At 43.0% G+C, this 22,562-nt stretch overlaps 1 protein-coding gene across 2 annotated transcripts in view; it reads right to left on the bottom strand.

Moving 5' to 3' along the window:
* Positions 1 to 22,562, bottom strand: part of WDFY2 (WD repeat and FYVE domain containing 2) — a 183,924-nt gene that overhangs the window by 142,376 nt on the left and 18,986 nt on the right. Inside the window, exon 2 of one of the 2 annotated variants that reach the window (XM_060394375.1) lies at positions 1 to 22,562. This exon is cut by the window's left edge and continues 28,877 nt beyond it. The exons of the other annotated variant lie outside the window; for it this stretch is intronic. The gene's annotated coding sequence lies outside the window, so the exon portion shown is untranslated. 2 annotated transcript variants of the gene reach the window in all.

Raw genomic sequence — 22,562 nt, 5'->3', positions numbered from 1 at the left:
ACAGAGGAGTCTGAAGGGCTACAGTCGGATATGACTGAAGTGACTTAGCATATACATACCGTAGGGCAGCTCAGCTGTTGCACAGCTGTCTCTGAAACCAACCAGTGGTCTATAGCTTTGGTTCCCAACCATTTTGGCACTAGGGACTGGTTTCAGTTCAGTTTAGGGACTGGTTTAGTGGAAGACAATTTTCCCACAGACAGCGGGGTGGTGTGGTAGTTTCAGGATGAAACCAGCGTGTTACATTGTTTGTGCACTTTATTTCTATTCTTATTACATCAACTCCACCTCAGGTCATCAGGCATTGGATCCTGGAGGCCAGGAACCCCTGAGCTCCAGGAGACTGTAAATGTGTGCTTGTTGGCCAGGAAAGAACAGTCATTTACCCACAAGAGGGCTATCACGGGAGCAGTAGCTGCAAGACAGTGGGTGTTGGCTTATACAGATTTGGACAGATTCACAAGACTGAAATAAGGAGCAATAATTAAAATGCCGGGCTGGATGAAGCACAAGCTGGAATCAAGATTGCCGGGAGAAATATCAATAACCTCAGATGACACCACCCTTAGAGAAGAAAATGAAGAGGAACTAGAGCCTCTTGATGAAAGTGAAAGAGGAGAGTGAAAAAGCTGGCTTAAAGTTCAACATTCAGAAAACTAAGATCATGGCATCTGGTCCCATCACTTCATGGCAAATAGATGGGGAAACAGTGGAAACAGTTTCAGACTTTATTTCTGGGGCCTCCAAAATCACTGTAGATGGTGACTGCAGCCATGAAATTAAAAGATGCCTGCTCCTTGGAAGAAAAGCTATGACCTACCTTGACAGCATATTAAAAAGCAGAGACATTCCTTTGCTGACTGTCAACTACAAACTGGCACTTACCAAGAGCACTGCCAATGACTGAACCACAAAGGCCTTTGCCATCTGCCTCTACGGAGACTGAATCCCATGCTTTTAAAGCTATTGACCTTCAACAACCCCTGAGGGAGTTCAGGGTGGAGTGAGGCACTCTGTGCTACCGGGAATCTGGTGGGACAGGTCTTTAGATAGTTGGATGCTTTTATGAACAGATTTTGTGACCTCAATCCTTGCATTTCCCCATATCTCAGTTCAGTTCAGTAACTCAGTTGTGTCTGACACTTTGCGACCCCATGGACTGCAGCACATCAGGCCTCCCTGTCCATTACCAACTCCTGGAGTTTACTCAAAATCATGTCCATTGAGTCGGTGATGCCATACAATCATCTCATCCTCTGTCGTCCCCTTCTCCCCCTGCCTTCAATCTTTCCCAGCATCAGGGTCTTTCTTTTCAAATGAGTCAGATCTTCGCATCAGGCAGCCAAAGTATTGGAGTTTCAGCTCCAGCCTCATTCCTTCCAATGAACACCCAGGACTGATCTCCTTTAGGATGGACTGGTTGGCTCTCCTTGCAGTCCAAGGGACTCTCAAGAGTCTTCTCCAACACAACAGTTCAAAAGCATCAATTCTTCGGCACTCAGCTTTCTTTATAGTCCAACTCCACACATGACTGACTACTGGAAAAACCATAGCCTTGACTAGATGGATCTCTGTTGGCAAAGTAATGTCTCTGTTTTTTAACATGCCGCCTAGGCTGGTCATAACTTTCCTGCCAAGGAGTAAGCGTCTTTTAATTTCATGGCTCATATCTAGAGAAGCGCTAAATCCCTTCATGGTGACATCAGATCCTCATGACTAACAAAAAACTTTTCGTAAAATGAACGCTTCATGGTATTAAACTCCCCCTTCACCGAAACCTTAATTATTGACTTTCTCCCGCTGCTGCTTTGGAGCAGTCTCTCAGAGCTATCTGAGATGCTGCCTCACGGGCTGCAGTCCTCATTTTACCCCAAATAAAACTTAACTCGAAACTCTCAAGTTGTACATCTTTTTAGTAGACACAACAAAGCTATGGTTTTTCCAGTAGTCACATATGGATGTAGGTGTTGGACCATAAAGAAAGATGATGCTTTTGAACTGTGGTGTTGGAGAAGACTCTTGAGAGTCCTTGGACTGCAAGGAGATCAAACCAGTCAATCCTAAAGGAAATCAGTCCTGAATATGCATTGGAAGGACTGCTGCTGAAGCTGAAGCACCAATACTTTGGTCACGTGATGTGAAGAACTGACTCATTGGAAAAGACCCTGATGCTGGGAAGACTGAAGGCAGGAGGAGAAGGGGACGACAAAGGATGAGATGGTTGGATGGCATCAATGACTCAAAGGACATGAGTTTGAGCAAGCTCTGGGAGTTGGTGATGGACAGGGAAGGCTGGTAGTCCATGGGGTTGCAAAGAGTCAGACACGACTGAGCAACTGAACTGAATTAAAACAAAGAAACTGCCTAAAGAAGAAGGGACTGGGAACTCAGAGAGGAATGTTAAGTGCTCCACTTAAACATCTTTTTACAATTCAAATACCATCTTCAAGGAGGCAAATACACTACAAAAGCCCCACACAGCCAGCATGTGGCCTCCTGAAGTGGGGAGAAAGCACAGCATAAATGAGTCTGGGGTTAATCCTACGGATTGTGAAACAGAAAATAATGACGTACAATTTCAGTGCAATTTTATAAACCTAAAATGCACTGTTTTATATGAAGCTAAATAACCCATCATTCTCGTTCTCTCTCGCCACCCCACCCCCGCCATGCTCTTCGCTTTCCACATCTAATTAAGTTGAGCAAAAAGATAAAATAAAATTAAGAAACAAGGATCAAGGGAAGTCTGGGTTTTTTGTTGTTGATTTAAAAACAGAAAATTCTACTGTATTACTAACTGGGGCAGTTTCATCATCATCATCATCATCATATTAATGCCAAAGCTCTTTTTTTTTTTCTTTTAACCCCTCCACCCAAGATTTTGAGTCACTAGTACCACATGGTCCCTCCAGAACTGATCTAATCTCTGTATTTTTTTTCTGATAGCAATTGCCCTATGTGCCTGATGGAACACAAAAGGACAGGCCTGGCCACCATCACACCAAGTACTTTAAAACTTTCACGCAGAGAGTTGAGGCAGCACCCACTTTATTATTTGCAACACTGTTGAAGATATAAAGTCCACAGAACCTTCGATTCAAAGTAGTCTTAAATAAAACTGAGTCGCTCAATCGTATCCGACTCCGTGCGGAAGACTATGGACCATAGCCCGCCAGGATCCTCTGTCCATGGGATTTCCCAGGCAAGAATATTGGAGTGGGTTGCCATTTCCTTCTCCGGAGAATCTCCTCGACCCAGGGATCGAACCCGGGCCTCTTGCTTTGTAGGCAGATTCCTAACCATCTGAGCCATCAGAGAAGTCTCAATAATAATAAGATCCCTTTAATTCTTATACACTTAATGAAGAGAGTATTTTGATGCTATTAATTACTTGTACTGAACATGACCACCTCACCCCACCCCCCCACCAACCTATCAAAGGCAACTGTCTGGCTCAGTGAGGCTTCTGTTAGGGCAGAATTTGAGTGGGCGGGGAGGGGTGCAAGGTAAGGGGCATAGGATTTCACAGTAGGAATTCCAGGCTTTATTCGGAGAAAAGGCCCTTTTGTAAATCCCTTTAACTTCAGTAAACATATTGAAGCCAAGGAGACTTGCTCATCGAGTTTTACATGGAAAGCAAGTTCTGGGCGAATTCCCTGGCAGTGCAGTTAACTCAGCTGGTAAAGAATCCGCCTCCAATGCAGGAGACCTGGGTTTGATCCCTGGGTTGGGAAGATCCCCTGGAGAAGGGAAAAGCTATCCACTCCAATATTCTGGCCTGGAGAATTCCATGGACTATCCCGTGGGATTGCAGAGTCAGACATGACTACATGACTTTCACTTTTAGAGCTGCTCACTTTCACTGCCCAGGTTCCATTCCTGGTCGGGTAACTAGGCTCCCACAAGCCACATGACACAGTCAATGGGTGGGGCGGGAAAAGGAAGTTAGGATCTGACAGGATGAGGATAGGAGGGAGGCCTGGTACAGAGGGAAGTGGGAAAGAGGGGGAGCGGGAATCACGGCAGGAGGTGGGTAAGCATGTCCCAACCTCCCCGGCTTGGCATGTGTGAGGGCGGGGGCTTCTCTCTGCCTCCCGTTTAGGATTCTGGGGAAAGACTGCCTCGCAGCCCACCCCACCAAACCAGGGTCAGTCAGCAAAGTCAACTTTGCTAGAGCAAAGGCAAACAGAACAACGGCCAGCATTTAACTTTCACCTGACTTTTGTTTCCAGAAAATCCTGCCTGGGCGGATGTGGGGTGGAAGTGAGATGCCGGTGGGGGTGGGCAGAAGGCCGCGGGAACGCCTGGGAAGGTGGTGTCACTACAGAGACGGCAGGGGACCAGCCTGCTAGGCTGAGAGCTGGACGAAGGACATGGCAGAGACCCAGCGGGGAGACATGCCTGCAAGGGCCAAAGTGCAGCGGAGCCCGCCAAGAGCCCCACCAGGCGCGACGGAGCATGACAAGCAGAACAGGAGCTCCACCAGTGAGAGTTTTCAGCGGCCGGCTCCAGGGAGGGACGCCACCCTTGGCCACCTCCAGCCCAGGCGACGGGCCAGGGCAGCTGCTCCAGGGCGCAGCCAGACAGGGTCCAGAGGTCACCAGGTGGGTCTACACATCCCCTCCACCCCCACCTCCAGCTCACCAGATGCCATCTTAGAGAGAAATGCAGAGGGAGGGGAAATACAAGAATCAGAACACTTCACATGTCTCAAAGTGAGCCTTTACCTAAACGCCACTAAAATTATTACATCACACTAACTGTAGTGGGTTGAACCATGGTTAAGCTCCTCCCCCATTTCCGGACCGGGAGGGGGCTTGTAAGGGCGATTATTACCTACTATTAGAAACGAGGAACTCTTCTCTCTGCCTGTGTGTACGGAAAGTCACCACTGTTTTTTCTCATCCTTATTCTGATTACCCACAATAGGGTGGTGGTGGTGGTGTTCAGTCGCTCAGTCCTGTCCGACTCTGCGACCCCATGGACTGCAGCACGCCAGCCTTCTCTGTCCTTTGCTATCTCCTGAAGCGTGTTCACACTCGCGTCCATTGAGTAGGTGATGCCATCCAACCATCTCATCCTCTCCCGTCCCCTTCTCCGGACTGCCTTCGATCTTCCCCAGCATCAGGGTCTTTTCTAATGAGTCAGGTCTTTACATCAGGTGACCAAAGTATTGGAGCTTCAGCTTCAGCAGCAGTCCTTTCAATGAACACTCAGGACTGATTTCCTTTACAATTGACTGGTTGGATCTCCTTGCAGTCCAAGGGACTCTCAAGAGTCTTCAACACCACAGTTCAAAATCATCAGTTTTCTTTATGGTCCAACTCTCACATTCTATGGAAAAACCACAGAATAATGAAAACAGTCCCCAATCCTATTTGAGGGAACTGAGCTCCTTATTTAATTTTGGAAGGGCCAGAAGGAGAATCTCTACTAAACCAAACTCTCTGCTGGAGTTCTTTCTTTGTCTGCTTTTGGAAGAAGTGGGTCTTATGAGGAAGGAAGGAACTGACAGGGTTGACAGAATGAATGTCAGCAAGACAAAGCGCGGTACCATTTGCTTTTGCGTGCTTGGAGCTCTTCTGCTCACCATCCCGGGTCATGTTTTGAGAGGCCAAAGGCATCACTTATTTTGTTTGCTTCTCTAGTCTGATGGAAGGTGCAGATGTTCCAGCAGTCTAGATGACAGGAATGGGGCTCCTTCCTTTCCACCACGCCCTCTTCTAGGATCACAGTGGCCACGGGCTGGGAGGAGCCTTCATTGTTTTGCGCTGGCAAACCTCCCACCTTCTAGAACTGGGATGTTCTGTGTTCAGGGAAATTCCAGCAACGTTCTGTGAGAATATGGGTTAATCAGTCACAGGCTGATGCAACATACTTACAGTGTGGGTTGGGCGTATGTCATGAATGACGGGGACAGACAGGCAGGTTCCTTTCATACAAGGCAGTCAGGCGGCATTATGCTCCGCTGTAGGAAACCATTTCCACATCCACTGACTATGTCAAGATCCATCAATTATTTGTAAACCATGAAGCTCTTCAAATTAGGGGCCAAGTGATTCCACTGACTCTGTCCACTGGTTCCTTCATTCACCCATCCACTTACACAGGCACTGAAGTAGCCTTTTTTTCTTTTTTTAAGTAATATTTATTTGGCTGCTTTGGGTCTGAGAGGTGGCACGTGGGATCTAGTTCCCTGACCAGGGATTGAACCCGGGGCCCCCTGTATTGGGAACGTTAAGTCCTAGCCACTGAACCATCAGGGAAACCCCTCATTGAACTAACTTGACTGACACACACTGTGGGACTACGGGGTGATGCGCAGTAGAACAAGACACAGGCCTTGCCCTCAGGAAGCTCGGAGGCCAGCAGCAGGGCACCACACTGTTGAGCCTTAGTTTATTATCAGTACCACTGGTACTAACGAGTCTTAGAAACAGGCCATCTGTTGGCCTAGAGCAAACTGCTAATGAGGTCAGCGTAATAAGACACTCCTGGCACATAGTCCACGTGCTCAAAAAGAATGTTAATTATCTTTCATATCCTCTCTTTACTGATACTCTCAAGGAACTGCTGCCAAAATGTAGCACTAAGCCCAAGTGGCCTGAGGACAAGACAAAATTCTGTTGAGTCCATGCAGGGCTTGTCACTTGAATTTAAGAGGCACCCCAAACTCTTACATCGGCTGAGGTATGACTGCTCTCTTCACAGGCACTGGAGTTCTACAATCAGTGCAAAGACTGCTGAATAATGGCAGGAGACGTTATCATTACATAGAAACACATGGGCAGCGTCAGCCTTTATCATCGAATTTCCTTATCACAAAGAACAAAGCACGTTTTCTATTTAACAACTACAGAATTGAGAAAAATAAAACCAAGCAATCAAGCAAGTTAGCATGGAAAAATGGAAGACCTAGAAAGCTGGCCTACATCTCAAACATATCGGGCCCTGGACACATTTCTTGAGATTTTTTTGAGATTCAATCCACCATTCGATGAAAACAGCAGGAGGGATTTTCTGCCTCCTCTCAGATTCTAGGAGAAACATTTTTCTTATCTTGTTCCATCCTAAGGAATTTAAGGACCTGAAAAGTCTGCTTATTTATGAGAAAACAGGATGGACTATGGGGAAAGGAAGGAAGAGTATAAAGAAGAGGAACTCCATCAGGCCCGGAAGCTTCCTGGCTAAATGATGGACATCACAATAGTAAAGAACTCTAAGGGAGACTTCCCTGGTCGTTGAGTGGTTAAGACTACAGGCTTCCGCTGCAGGGGGCACGGGTTCAATCCCTGATTGCGGAACTAAGATCCTGCATGCCGTGGGACATGGGCAAAAAACAAAAATTGATACCAAAAAAAACCATGGTAAACACAAAATTTTTAAAAATGAAAACATAAAAAGAACTCTGCTCTTGGACTTCAAGAGTGTAGGGGGTTGTGGAAAAAGATGTCCTTTCTGTTAATGAAATGTACCTTCCCACTCAGCCAATAGCATAGCTAAAGAGTTCCTGTTATAAAATGCATCCCTGATACTATAAATAAGAATTTGTTATATAAATTAAAACCTCACTAAGTTAGAGTTTTGTAAAAATACACCAAAAGCCTCACAGAAATTTCCTTTATAACAAACACTTTCTTCATAGAGTTAGAATGAGCAAAAGGAGGAGGATTTTCAAAATATTTATGAAAAGTCATCACAAAATCTTCCTTTAAAGGTGCCTATCCACACATTGTTGGTGGGAATATAAACTGGTACACCACCATGTAAAACAGTACGGAGGTTCCTCAAAAAACTAGAAATAACTGCCATATAATCCAGCAATCCCACTCCTGGGTGTACACCTGAATGAAATGGAAACCATTAATTAAAAAAGATGCATGTATCCTCAATGTTCATAGCAGTATTATTTACAATCACCAACATATGGAAGCAACCTAAGTGTCTATCATGAATGGGTAACGATGGTACACATACGCAATGGACACTACTCAGTCCTTAAAAAGGATGAACTTTGCCATTTGCAGCAACAAGGGTGCACCTGGAGGTGAATGCTTAGTGAGTTAAGTAGACAGAGAAAGACAAATACTGTACGTTAGTACTCATATGTGAAATGTGAAAATAAAAAATAAAAAAACCAGAAACAGACTCACAGAGAACAAACTAGTGGTTATGGGGAGGCGCCTAGGGGCGCCCTCTCATATATTGTACAGCAGAGTGAATACTGTCAATATTTTATAACATTAAATGGTATATAATTGATTAGAATTTTGAATCATTTTGTTGTACACCTGATTTACATAATATTGAATAATATATTATTCAATACAATACTGAAAATCAACTACATACAATATATTATATACAAAATTAACTAAAAAGATATTGAAAATCAACTATATCTCAATTTTTTTTAAAAAGTACCTATTCCCAAACAAATCTTTTTATCTTTCGCAAATTTAGTAGAATGTGAAGTCAACAAATGCCTGTAGATTCAATATATATGCCAGTCAATTCTTACACATTTCTTAAGATATCCATCTAGATTAGCATAAATTACTTTATCCACTAAAACAAAAACATAAGTACATGCCAGACACTGTTATAGAAGCTCATCTCATAGTTCCCCTATGAAGCGCTACAGGAGTCATCCGGGTGTTCCCAAAGCCTCCGATGCGCCTCCTCCCAAGCACGTGGTAGGATGCTCTTCCCAGCCTCTTTAAATTTAGGCATGACCATGAGACTTGCTTTGACTGATGTGATGTTAAGTGGAAGTGAGGTGGCTCACTTCTGGGAAGAGGTTTATAAAAGCCAGCGCAGGATCTGCCAAGTCCCCACCCCGATGCGGTGAGTGGCACTGCCCAAGTTAGTGGATGGAGGCTCTGTTGGCCGACCCAACTCTGTTTGCAGAGCCCACAGTGAAGCGTGAAAGTGAAAGTCGCTGAGTCATGTCCGACTCTTTGAGACCCTGTGGACTATATACAGTCCGTGGGATTCTCCAGGCCAGAATGCTGGAGTGGGGAGCCTTCCCCTTCTCCAGGGATCTTCCCAACCCAGGAATCAACAACTCTCAATAGCCATGAACCATGAGTGAGAAATAAATCTTTGTGGTATAAGCCTCTGACATTTGGAGGTTGGTTGTGACTGCAATATAATCTAGCCTATTCTGTCCTATACAAGGTAATAGGAAGATACATACTATTTCTTCTCCGATATTGTATCATTTCGGTTGTTCACTAATCCAGGCCTTTTTCTCCCTACCACATCATTTGCCTCCTTCTGCTCCCCCATAACTCCCAGAAGACAAGCCATAAAAATCACTATTAGCATTTTAGCATTTTTATAGAATTTAAAATGCTTACATCCCTTTTTTAAAAAATTCTGCTTTAAAAAGTCACTACTGGTTTTCCAAAAACGTAATTCATCAATGCAAACTATGTAAATACACACAAAAGTAATTCACTTTTGTAAAAAAATTCAAATATCTACACATAGAAAGTCTACATATAAAAAGTGAAAAATTGTCAGACCTCTTACTCCAATTCTTTTGTATACATATATAGATTTATTTTTATACTATCACAAAAATAGTATACATGTTAAATACTTTATTACTTATATAGTAACAGTAATTACTATTACTACTTAATAGTCCACAGACAACTTTTCAGTTAAATAATTGCATTGTATGGCCATCACATAATTTACTTAACCATGTCCCTATTGATGAACATTTTGGCTTGTTCCACATTTATATTTAATTGCAATGCCACAATTAACATCTTTGTAAAATCATGCCATTATCTCAAGAAGGGGTCCTGCTAAGTCAGCGGGTACGTACATTTCACATTTTGACAGATAACACCAAACTGCTCTCCGAAACAATGGTATCAATCTAACAGTACTGCCAACAGTACATAAAAGTGCTTTTTCTCCCTAGAATCTGGGTGAAACTGATTACTATCAGTTTTTTAAATATTTGCCAAGCTGGGGATCAAAGACATAGTGATTCAGTATTTCTTTTCATTTGCATTGTTTTTTTCCCCAACTTTTTCAGACTATTTGCTTAAGAGACACGGCTGCTTTTCCATATTTTTTCATTTTTCTAATAAGGTGAATTTTTATTATTTACTTGTAGAAGATTTTATCTGTTATGAATATTAAGACTGTTTCATCTATACTGCAAATATTTTCTCTAAGCCTCTATTTATGGATGCTTCAACACATTAAGTTAATATAATTAAACTTGTAAAAATTCCCCATTATAGTATCTGGGTTTCAAGATACAGTCCTTTACATTAATTCCAAGCTTAATAGGTTAAACACAAGGACATTGCCACAAAGAATAAATTAATAAATGAATCCTCTATAAAACCACCCTGAACTTACTTTTTTATCCTTTTAAATAAATGTGCATATGACCTTTCTGAGTGCTGATGCTTAAATAACATAAACCCACCCAGAAGCAACTAGCACAGCATCTAGTATGCAGTAGGCTTTCCATTAATGTTCATTTATTTTATTTTTCTTGAGTCTCATTAGTTTAGGGGCAACATAATCCTCTCAAAATTGTGTTCAGAATTCCAGTTGCGTTCAGCATGTCAACCTGCCCCACCAAAACACAACTGCATTTCCCAGCCTCATGTACAGCTGGGGGCGGCAGTATGACACAGTTCTGGTTAATGAGATGCAAGCAGAAGTCACTGAACTGAGTTTCCAGGAAGCTCTTTGAAAGAGAACAGGCACAGCTGGTACATGCCTTTTTGCCATCTGCCCTCCTCCTCTTTCTTGCCTGGAAGGCAGACGCAATGCTGGCTGGAGAGCAGCCATCTTGAGACTTCGAAGTGACAAGATGACTAAAGACGGCCACATGGAAAGGCAGAGGTCTGGGTCTTTGACGGCTTTGACCAATCCTGAAACGCCCACTTCTGGACTTCTCACAGTAATAACAAGAGGAAAATAACCCCTTAATTTGTTGGCGACTATGAATGAGTCAGGTTTTCTGTTATTTGCAGCAGGTTTTCTGTTAATACCCAAACTACATGTCATGGTGAAGCCGAATACCTTCATACAGATCTTAAAATACTCCCCATTTTCATGGCTCCAGATGGTCTCCTGAAGAGCAGCTACGCTGGTTTGAAGGGAAAGTTCTCCACTCACATGTTTATTTAATTTTAAAAGGAGAAATCAAATCATTAAGCACTTCAAACAGAAGCCCAAGAGGACCCTTAAGGAGAAGCTGATAATCACAACATATGGTGTCACCTGTGCTAATCCTGGTGTTCAGTTACCCTTATCAGGACATCACACAGCTCATTTCAGTTGTGAAATAAAGTTTTAAGGACAAAAAGCTTTCCAATGCAGAGGTGGGGGGGGGGGATTATACACTGAAGATACTCTTAATAATTATACAAAACTGAATTTTAATTTTTGTCATTAGTAATTAAGAATTTGGGTTCACTTGTAGTTTTAAGTGAAATCAAGAATTAAGAAAATATTCTGGAAGGTGCCCAGTGAAAATCCCACCACTCTCCAAGATCAGATTCTTCAATGTACTGTATTTTACTAGATTAGGAAGGCAAAGAACAAGCTGAGGGAACTCAGCCACTTTGCTGAAGAACTGGTCCTATTTTTAGTCTGCTCACTTCAGCTGGCCAGCCCCCCAGCCCCAAGGAAGGAGCCAAAGGGCCAAGAGAAGGGCAGGTTCTGCCCCACCCAGAGGTCCTCAACAGCACGGCAGTCGCTTCAGCCTGAGAAGGAAGGGGAGGAGGGAGACACACACCGCAGTCTCCAGGAGGCAGGGGACTCAGTCACTGCTTCCACCAGGAAAACTTGTCTTTCCTTTTTGTAAGATCATTTTATTTTTCACTGTCTTTTTTCAAATGATTTTTTTTACAGTATCTCCTTATCAGTTATCTGTTTAAAACACAGCAGTGTGTACATGTCCATCCCAAACTCCCAGTCTATCCTTCCCTCAACTCTTCACCACTAATAACCGTAAGTTCATTCAAGAATCATTTTCTTTTCAAAAATACCCAATCTTCCCCCATCTAAGTGTCTTTCACATGACATTAAATATGCTTTAACTGAATTCTTCAACTGTGAATAAGCTCCTTTCCTCAGATCAGACACTGTCCAGTTTGGCTCTGCAATAAGGACTATACCTCAGGCCACTGATCACTCTCTCTACCCTCTCTACCCCTAAGGGGAAGGGAAGATGAGGGAAGAGCAGGATTGGACGCAGAAAAGAAAGTCCAAGGACAATCTGTAAATGGTAGTGCAAAGAACATCATGAATACGGTCAGCCATACCTTTCCATGTTAACAAATGCCAATACTGCTTCCAAAGCCAGCAGCCAGCCCCTACTCCCATTCAGTCCAATAGGCTGGTCAATGATTATTTTAATTCCTTTACAGATGAACCATATCACTTCTCAGAATTTAACACAGTTTTTAAAATACCTATCTACAAACTCAGGCAGAGTATTAAAAAAAAAAAATTTTGAAATGTATATATGCCAAATAGTAAAAAAAAAAAAACAATTTACTTTACTTGTAAAAGTTGTTAATTTATAAAGTTTCAATTTATGTCAGCCAAGGTAAGAAGGCAATTACAATATCCATGAGAATTTCAAAGCAGTATTTGTCATAAGTAATCAACCACAAAATAACTAGGAACTATCTAAAATGGATTTCAAACAAAAATATCTAAATTTGGTAATCCAGTTCCCTCCCAACCTGGAGGCAGGGCTGTTGACAGAGAAGCTGCGCATGGAACAGGAAGAGCCCTGGGTGAGGAACTAGAGCACGCGTTTCAATTCTCCCCACTTCAACAGAGAAGTCAGCCGTCTAACGACGATCATCCTATTTAAAGGTCCGTGAGTCTCAGTTTCCTTGCCTGTAAAAGGGCAATAAGGATACCAATATCAGGATGTTCTCAAAAAGGGAAATTTATTCTCAGGTAATAAGGCAAGCAGCAGGGCTGCTCCAGGGTTGGTTCATTTGGTAGCTGGTTCTCTCCATCTTTCTCTTCCATCATATTCAGCATACAGCTTATTTTCAGGCTATCTCTGCTTGTAGTCTCGAAACTGCTAGAGCAGCTCCAAGTGGTCACATCCAGTCCACACAAGTAGCAGAAAAACAGAGCTCATTTCTTCCGTGCGTGCGTGCGTGCGTGCGTGCGTGTGTGTATGTGTGGCGGGGGGTGGGTGGGTTGGGGTGAGGATTGTGGGGCTAAGGGGGAGGGAGGGAATAAGGGAGGGGAAGGGAGGGGCCTTCTGCCAGCAGACCCTCCCTCTCACATCACTGGCCAGAAATGGGTCACGTGCCTCTTTCTAAACCAATCCCTGGCAAAAGCAAGGAACTTACCATAACAGGCTCAAACTGATCAAAATTTAGTTTGAAGTCACAGTGGGGTAGGGGTGAGCACCTGCACAAAATTGGGGTTCCATCAGCAAGAAAAAATGAAGTAGATAACTAGGCGGATAATCAAACGTCAGGAATCCCGTAGTTCACAAGTGCTGTAGTAAGGATCAAGTGATAAAGCATGAAAACCTGTAAAGTATAACATGCTTTTTAAAGAATTATTCATTCAAAGAGAATGTTGTGTATTGAGGAAGCAGAGTTCCCCAAAATCTCAGATGAAATATACTCACTCAAAATAAAGGGTATTCTTTTTTAAGAAGTCACTACCCAGCAAACAGTAATGACCACAGGGCTTCCCAGGTGGCTCAGTAGCAAAGAATCCGCCTGCAAATGCAGGAAACAAGGGTTCCATCCCTGGGTCAGTAAAATCCCCTGGAGAAGGAAATGGCAACCCCCTTTAGTATTCTTGCCTGGGAAATGCCATGGACAGAGGAGCCTGGAGGGCTACAGTTCAGAGGGGCAAAAGAGTCCAATGCAACTTAGCAGCTAAACAACAAATAATGACCCCCATTCAAATAATAAACTGTGAGGTCTTGAACTACTATGAATATACATACACATTCCAAATACCTGCACGCTACCAATACGAAGCAGCAGCAGTAGGTTTTGCAGCCTATATATATGTATATATATATATATATATACATTTATATATATACTTCTATAGTTAGTATTTTCTGAGCTTCTGCTGTGTACCAGGTACTACTCTAAGCACTAGGGATAACACAGCAAACAAAGCAAAATTCCTACCTTGTCCATACTTAACTACATAACTATTTCTTAACACAAGCATTCTTCATCATGAACATATGAAATTATCACAACATGCGTGACTATAAATCAATTACAATGGCTTTAGCTTTTGTTGACTTCTCTTACTTTCCATACCACCCAAAACTAAAATCATGAATGTAGGGGGGAAAAAATTGACAGGCTCTCAGCATTAAACCAGATTCCTCTTTGCTGCTCTTCTCCACTCATGAATTCTGGATGAAGGCCAAAAAGCAGAACCACATTTCAGCCATCATTTCTAAAAATGATACTTGCAAAGGGTAGAGCTAAAATGGCATTGATACATGTAGGAAAAAAACAATCAAATACACACAAAATGCAGACAACTGAAGAATCCCAGGAACAAACCTACAAAAGGTATTTTCCATGGTTGTTGTCCATTGAAAGCAGATTTGACATTATATATTTTTCCGGGAATCTTACAAGGATAGTTGGCCTTCCAAACACAGGTGCATGTGTGTGGGTTACATGCAAATTCTACGCCATTTAAAATATATATATTTATTTGGCTGTGCCAGGTCTTAGATGCAATATGTGGGGTCTTTAGTTGCAGCTTGTCGGTTGTAGTTACCTGCCCAGGGATCAAACCCGCGCCCCGTGCACTGGAAGCATGCAGTCTTAGCCATTGGGCAGTCCCTCTGTGGCATTCATACAAGGGATTGAGCATCTGCAGATTTTTGTATCCTCAAGGGTCCTCGAATCAATCCTTCTCGAATGCTGAGGGATAACTGTTAAGTTGTACATTTACACCAATCCTTGCTGCTAGTGCTGCTGCGCTAGGTCGCTTCAGTCCGACTCTTTACAACCCTGTGGACTGTAGCCCGCCAGACTCCTCTGATCATGGGATTCTCCAGGCAAGAATACAGGAGTGGGTTGCCATGCCCTCCTCCAGGGGATCTTCCTGACCCAGGGATCGAACCCAGGTCTCTTCCGTCTCCTGTGGGTTCTTTATCACTAGCACCACCTGGGAAGCCCCACCAACCCTTACCAATCCTAATATTCTTTTTTGGCACCCCACTCCGGTACTCTTGCCTGGAAAATCCCATGGACAGAGGAGCCTGGTAGGCTGCAGTCCATGGGGTCTGGAAGAGTCGAACACAACTGAGTGACTTCACTTTCACTTTTCACTTTCATGCATTGGACAAGGAAATGGCAACCCACTCCAGTGTTCTTGCCTGGAGAATCCCAGGGACAGGGGAGCCTGGTGGGCTGCCGTCTGTGGGGTCGCAGACACTACTGAAGCGACTTAACAGCAACAGCAGCATAGTTAATTTACAATGTTGTGTTAGTTTCAAGTACAGAGCAAAGTGACTCAGTTATACATATATGTATATATTCTTTTCTAGATCACAATCCTAATTTTCTGAGAGCCAGATGGCCAAATTTGTTAAGAGTTCTACTTAAGGTAAATGGCAGTAATAAAAGTCAGAATACTGTTTCCCTCTGGGGGCTGTAAATCAGGAAAGGGCATACAAGGTCCTTCTAGAGGCCAGGAATGTTCAATTTCTTTTTCTATAGATTTTTTTTTTTAATTGAAGGATAATTACTTTACAGAATTTTGTTGTTTTCTGTCAAACCTCAACATGAATCAGCCATAGGTATATATTTGAACCTCCCTCCCATCTCCCGTCCCACCCCACCATTTCAGGTTGATACAGAGCCCCTGTTTGAGCTTCCTGAGCCATACAGCAAATTCCTGTTGGCTATCTATTTTACATATGGTAATGTAAGTTTCCATGTTACTCTTTCCATACATCTCACCCTCCCCTCCCCTCTCCCCATGTCCATAAGTCTATTCTCTATGTCTGTTTCTCCATCTCTGCCCTGTAAATAAATTCTTCAGTACCATTTTTCTAGATTCTGTATATATGCGTTGAAGTGAAAAGAGAAGTTGCTCAGTCGTGTCCGACTCTTTGCAATCCCATAGACTGTAGTCTACCAGGCTTCTCTGTCCATGGGATTTTACGGCAAGAGTACTGGAGTGGGTTGCCATTTCCTTCTCCAGGGGATCTTCCTGACCCAGGGATCAAACCCAGGTCTTCTGCATTGCAGGCAGACTCTTTACCCTCTGAGCCACCAGGGAAGCCCCATATATACGTTAGGATACGATATTTATCCTTCTCTTTCTGACTCACTTCACTCTTTATAATAGGTTCTCGGTTCATCCACCTCATCAGAACTGACTCAAATGCATTCCTTTTCATGGCTGAATAATATTCCATTGGGTACATGTACCACAATTTCTTTATCCATTCATCTGTCAGTGGACATCTAGGTTGCTTCCATGTTCTAGCTATTGTAAATAGTGCTGCAATGAACAATGGGACACGTGTCTTTTTCAATTTTGGTCAGAAATGTTCAATTTCTTGACAAGGGTGTTTCCTTTCCAATAGTGCATTTTAACTATACATTTATGTATTAGATGCTTTTCACAACTTAAAAAAAAAAAAGTTAAAATAACACATATGCAAAAAGTTTAACAGGAAGATAAACATTTCCCCTAGAGAAGGACATGGCCACCCACTCCAGTATTCCTGCTTGGGAAATCCCACGGACCGAAGAGCCTGGTGGGTTACAGTCCATGGGGTTGCAAGAGTCAGACATGACTTAGTCTAAACCATCACCACCATCACACATTTCCCCACCCTTATTCCAGCACGAACTTGCATAAACACACACACAAAGTGACATTCATCCAGGTCGTAATTTAATTGCTTGCAATTATATTTTTAGATAACAGCCAATGAGATTTACTGAAGATCCTTCACTGCAGCATTGTTTGTAACAAAAGAAAGAAAAACATAAGTCTTCTGTAATAGGGGACTGATAAACTATGGTACTGAATAAGGCAGATCACCTCATTCTGATACAAAAATATGTCCAAGACTATAATTAGATAAGCAAGCTGCTGAGTAAGAAATAAGCATGTCTGATATGATCTTATTTGTATCAAAAGGAAAGAATGAATACGGCTACTCCTGAAGTCTTGTAAATGCGTAAGAAACTATTAACAGTAGGAATAGCTGATGAAGAAAAATAGGGGATTTTACTTTCTACCCTTTCATTTTATTTGAATTTCTAGCCAATAACCAAGTATTTCTTTAAAAGTAAAAAATTAAATAGACATGCGCATTTGCTGCTGTAACAAATCACTACAACAAACTTAGTGGTTTAAATCAATTCAAATGGGAACTTCCCTGGTGGCCCAGCAACTAAGACTCTGAACTCCCAGTGTGGTGAGCCTGGGTTCGATCCCTGGTCAGGGAATTAGACCCTGCATGCCACAGCTAAAAACTCCCACATGCCACAACAAAGGTCAGAGATCCTGCGTGCTGGCAACTAAGACCTGGCACAGCCAAACAAATAATTTAAAATAAATATTTCTAAATAAAATAAAAAATACATCTTTGGGGGGGGGCACCCTGTTCAGCCCAGCACAGCAAATATACACCAAACTGTCCTTGGAGGATGCCTTTAGGATTTGAGATGTGGGGAAAAGGGAACGAGGAAGCACTTTAACTCTTACGTGTGTGCTTAGCCGCCCAGTCGTGTCCAACCGTTTGCGACCCCATATACTGTCGTCCACCAGACTCCTCTGTCCACGGCATTTCCCAGGCAAGAATACTGGAGCTGGGTGACATTTCCTACTCCAGGGGACCTCCAGACCCAGGGATTGAACCCACGTCTCTTGCGTCTCTTGCACTGGCAGGTGGACTCTTTATCATTAGCACTACCTGGGAAGCCCCTTTAATTAATGAATTAATTTTATTTTTGGCTGCACTGGGTTTTAGTCACAACTTGCAGGATCTTTCATTGTGGGGCACAGACTCTTCACAGCAGCAAGCACACTTCCCTCTAGCTGAGGTGTTGCAGGCGTGTGGCACTCAGGCTTAGTTGCTCTGCAGCATGTGGAATCTTAGCTCCCCAACCAGGGATCGAACCCATGTCCCCTGCCTTGGAAGGCAGATTCCTTCCCTGGGCCACCAGGGAAGTCCCTCTATATTATTTTAAATTCTGACACTCAGTATGAATTGTTTCTATCAAGAACTGAATATATATACCCTATTTAATCAACTCTATCATCAATCATAGATACATTATTTATGACTGAGAAAGATAAAACACTAACTATGATTTCACTGCAATATGATGGTAGACGGCTGGCAAAAATACACTCAGAAACCCCTCCTATCTCAGTGTCTGTGGCCACAGTCTGTGGTGTGGCTGCCCTTTTCATCAACAGGCAGTCTACTACCCCACTCCCTGACCCTGGGCCTGACTGTGTAACTTGCTTTGGCCAGTGAGACATTAGCAAACGTGGCTCGAACAGAAACTGAAAAAGTACTTGCAGGTTGGAGCTCCCCTTCTCTCTAGCTGCTGCCTTTCTGTCATGTAAACAAGTCCAGACAGGTCTACCAACCACCCCAGCCAACTCACTGAACCTTATGCAAACAGTAATTGTTACTTGAAACCACTAATCCTTATGTTTAAAGAAAAAAAAATGTGGATCTTCAAGTCAATGAAATACGGTATTTCAGTAAATATTAACACATTTCAGTATAATATCAGTGTATTAGTAGGTGTCTAAAGGGTATGTCTAGGAAGAAAATATACACATTTTAGGGAGCAGGGTTCCTGTATCACATTTTGAATGCTACAGGTCACTTTTACTTATTTTCTAGGTTTTAGTTACATTTCGCATAGTTGAAGTCACTGAATTACATGAACACTGGCACTGCGGGGCTTCTGCTTTCTGCCACAGACTATTAGAGCAAGATAAATTATCTTGTCCATTCAGTGGGAAAGAAACTAACAACCACTAGCATTAAATGGTGAAAAATTACTGCTTTATATGCAGGTAGGTACGCTGAATTATAAATTAAGAGTGACAATGTTGGCAAACAGCTCAATTTTGTTAGCTGAAGTATATAATAATTTTATCCCAAAATTGAAAATACAGTGGCATACTGTGAGTTATATTTATTTGCATTTTTTTTTAACCAAAATGATTCCAAATACAAAAGGGGCTCCATGTCCTCTTAACTACAAAACCACATCTACAGGCCTGTTGTGACCATCTTGCTCATACTCCGCTGACATAAACAAGATATATTTTGTTACCAGAAGGTCAAATGACAGTTTGCTAGTGACAGGTGCATCTCCTGCTCTAATGCTTTAGAATCCAGTTTCTGGGTTGTGATAATAACTACCATATACAAAGTGCTTGTTTCCCAAACGATCCTTTATAATAATACCTGACCCGACTGTATAACTGAAGATAAATAAACAACAGAAGTAACAACTTTACCCCTAGGGAATTTCTTCTCCACTTTGACAAAGAGTTACATAAATTCTTGGGTTATTAATTTGATGCAGAGTTAGTTATTGAGTGCTTGTAATGTGCCGGACACTATGCTTCAGACTATGCCACACACCAAATCTCCTAAATTTTTGAACTGGAGACATCAATTGAATTAACGCATTTTCTTTTCCCAATATCTATTTTTGCTTATTTATTTTGGCGGTGCCAGGTCGTCACTGCAGCGCTCAGGATCTTTGATCGTCGTCATGGCATGCAAACTCTTAGCTGCAGCATGCAGGATCTTGGTCCCCTGACCAGGGATCAAACCCATGCCCCTGTACTGAGAGTGCAGAGTCGAAGCCCTTGTTGGTGCTTAATCGCTAAGTCATGTCTGACTCTGCGACCCCGTGGACTGTAGCCCACCAGGCTCCTCTGTCCATGGGATTTCCCAGGCAAGAAAACTGGAATGGATTGACATTTCCTTCTCCAGGGGATCTGTCCAACCCAGGGATTCAATCTGTCTCTCCTGCATCACAGGCGAATTCTTTACCCCTGAACCACCAGGGAAACCCCTGAATGAATGCATTTTCTAACATCTAAAAATCCTATCCTGCACCAGAACCTTTACATACAACTCTTTCTGCACTTAAATAATTACGAGCGCCCTACCACATTTCTTATTTGCTCATTAATATCTCTGGCTGTGCTGGGTGTTCGTTGCTGCCACCAGGCTTTCTCCAGTTATGGCAAGCAGGGGCTACTTTTCAGTTGCGCTGCGCAGGCTTCTCATTGCAGTTTTTCTTGTTCCAGAGCAAGGGCTCCAGGGCGCACTGGCTTCAGCAGTTGTGGCTCCTGGGCTCTGGAGCACAGGCTCAATAGTTGTGGCACACGGGCTTGGTTGCTCCATGGCACGTGGAATATTCTAGGATCAGGGATGGAACCTGCATCTCCTGCACTGGCAGGTGGATTCCTCACCACTGAGCCACCAGGGAAGCCCCACACCAGCACATTTTAAAATTGATTTTAACCTCGACGAGATGAGTCACACAGCTAGTAAGTGGAGGAGCTGGGATTCAACTCAGGCCCATCTATCTGGCTTTCTTTACCATCCAACGTTGCCTCTTCTTGTCTCTGCCTTGTGCTTTTGATTTATAGTGAGAAGAGAACTGCCTCAATTTATCCTAGAATCAAAGACAAGAACAAACTCATAGAGTAACAAGAGGGGGAAAAAAGTCATCTTGGAAGCTGGAGGAAGGAGAGGAGGAATAAATTAGGGGGCTGGAACTAACAAACACACAGCACTATATATAAAATAAATAATCAACAAATATAGCACAGAGAACTCTACTCAATACTCTGTAATAACCTATATGGGAAAAGAATCTGGCAAAGAATAGATGCATGTATATGCATGACAAGCCACTTTTCTATATACCCGAAACTAACACAAGATTGGGAATCTACTATATCCCAATAGAAAATAAACTTTAAAAACATATTAGTAGAAAACACACTGCAACTGTTCAGGAGAGAGAGCATCCACGGGTTGGACAATTACAAACTCTTCCAGCAGTTCAATATCTGATTCTAAATGAGAAGAGCAAATGAATGAGTTCAGTTGGTTCTAAAAGGCCTACAAGAATTGGGGAAACTTCCTGATCGTCTTCCTGTTTGCCAGAATAATTGATGAACATGAGGGTGGTCCATGACCAATTAAATATCTTTAACTTCTATGCAGAGTACATCATGAGAAACGCTGGGCTGGAAGAAGCACAAGCTGGATTCAAGATTACCAGGAGAAATATCAATAACCTCAGATATGCAGATGACACCACCCGTGTGGCAGAAAGTGAAGAGGAACTAAAAAGCCTCTTGATGAAAGTAAAAGAGAGCGAAAAAGTTGGCTAAAAGCTCAACATTCAGAAAACGAAGATCATGGTCCCATCACTTCATGAGAAATAGATGGGGAAAACAGTGGAAACAGTATCAGACTTTACTTTTTGGGGCTCCAAAATCACTGCAGATGGTGACTCCAGCCGTGAAATTAAAGGATGCTTACTCCTTGGAAGGAAAGTTATGACCAACCTAGATAGCATATTGAAAAGCAGAGACATTACTTTGCCAACAAAGGTCCATCTAGTCAAGGCTATGGTTTTTCCAGTGGTCATGTATGGATGTGAGAGTTGGACTGTGAAGAAAGCTAAGCGCCAAAGAACTGATGCTTTTGAACTGTGGTGTTGGAGAAGACTCTTGAGAGTCCCTTGGACTGCAAGGAGATCCAACCAGTCCATTCTGAAGGAGATCAGCCCTGGGATTTCTTTGGAAGGAATGATGCTGAAGCTGAAACTCCAGTACTTTGGCCACCTCATGGGAAGAGTTGACTCATTGGAAAAGACTCTGATGCTGGGAGGGATTGGGGGCAGGAGGAGAAGGGGACGACAGAGGATGAGATGGCTGGATGGCATCACTGACTTGATGGACGTGAGTTTGACTGAACTCCGGGAGCTGGTGATGGACAGGGAGGCCTGGTATGCTGCGATTCATGGGGTCGCAAAGAGTCGGACACGACTGAGTGACTGAACTAAACTGAGCAACTAAACAACAACAATAAAGCATAAAAGTCCCTGGCCTATACCCATGACTTTAAGAAACCACAGATTTCTAATCCTGATACTAGGATTTAGATTCCCGCATTTGGCCAATCTGGGAAGCCGTTCCAAGCAGCAAAGGCAGTCCTGCAGTGCTTTAAGCAGAAGGGGCAGAGCTGGAGGAGGAGGAGGAGTTGTCATCAGTTGAACAGGCTAAAAAATTCAAATGGAGCCCACATGGGGTCAAGGCTATTCCCAAGCTTAAAGTCAACACTGGTTCAAAGAGTACAGCGTGGTTTGCCTAGACAATGGTCTCATTTGAGATCACAGTAGTTATTTGTCTTCCCACTATCCAAATTTGTCGAAGTGTTGGTACTTCCCTGGTGGTCCAGTGGTTAACTCTGCACTTCCAATGCAAAGGGTGCAGGTTCAATTCCTGGTCAGGAAGCTAAAATT

This window comes from Ovis aries, chromosome 10 (genome assembly GCF_016772045.2).
Source record: "Ovis aries strain OAR_USU_Benz2616 breed Rambouillet chromosome 10, ARS-UI_Ramb_v3.0, whole genome shotgun sequence".
In the NCBI taxonomy this organism is placed as follows: Eukaryota; Metazoa; Chordata; class Mammalia; order Artiodactyla; family Bovidae; genus Ovis; species Ovis aries.
The sequence above is the reverse complement of the archived record's forward strand: the minus strand, read 5'-3'. Positions and strand labels throughout refer to the sequence as shown.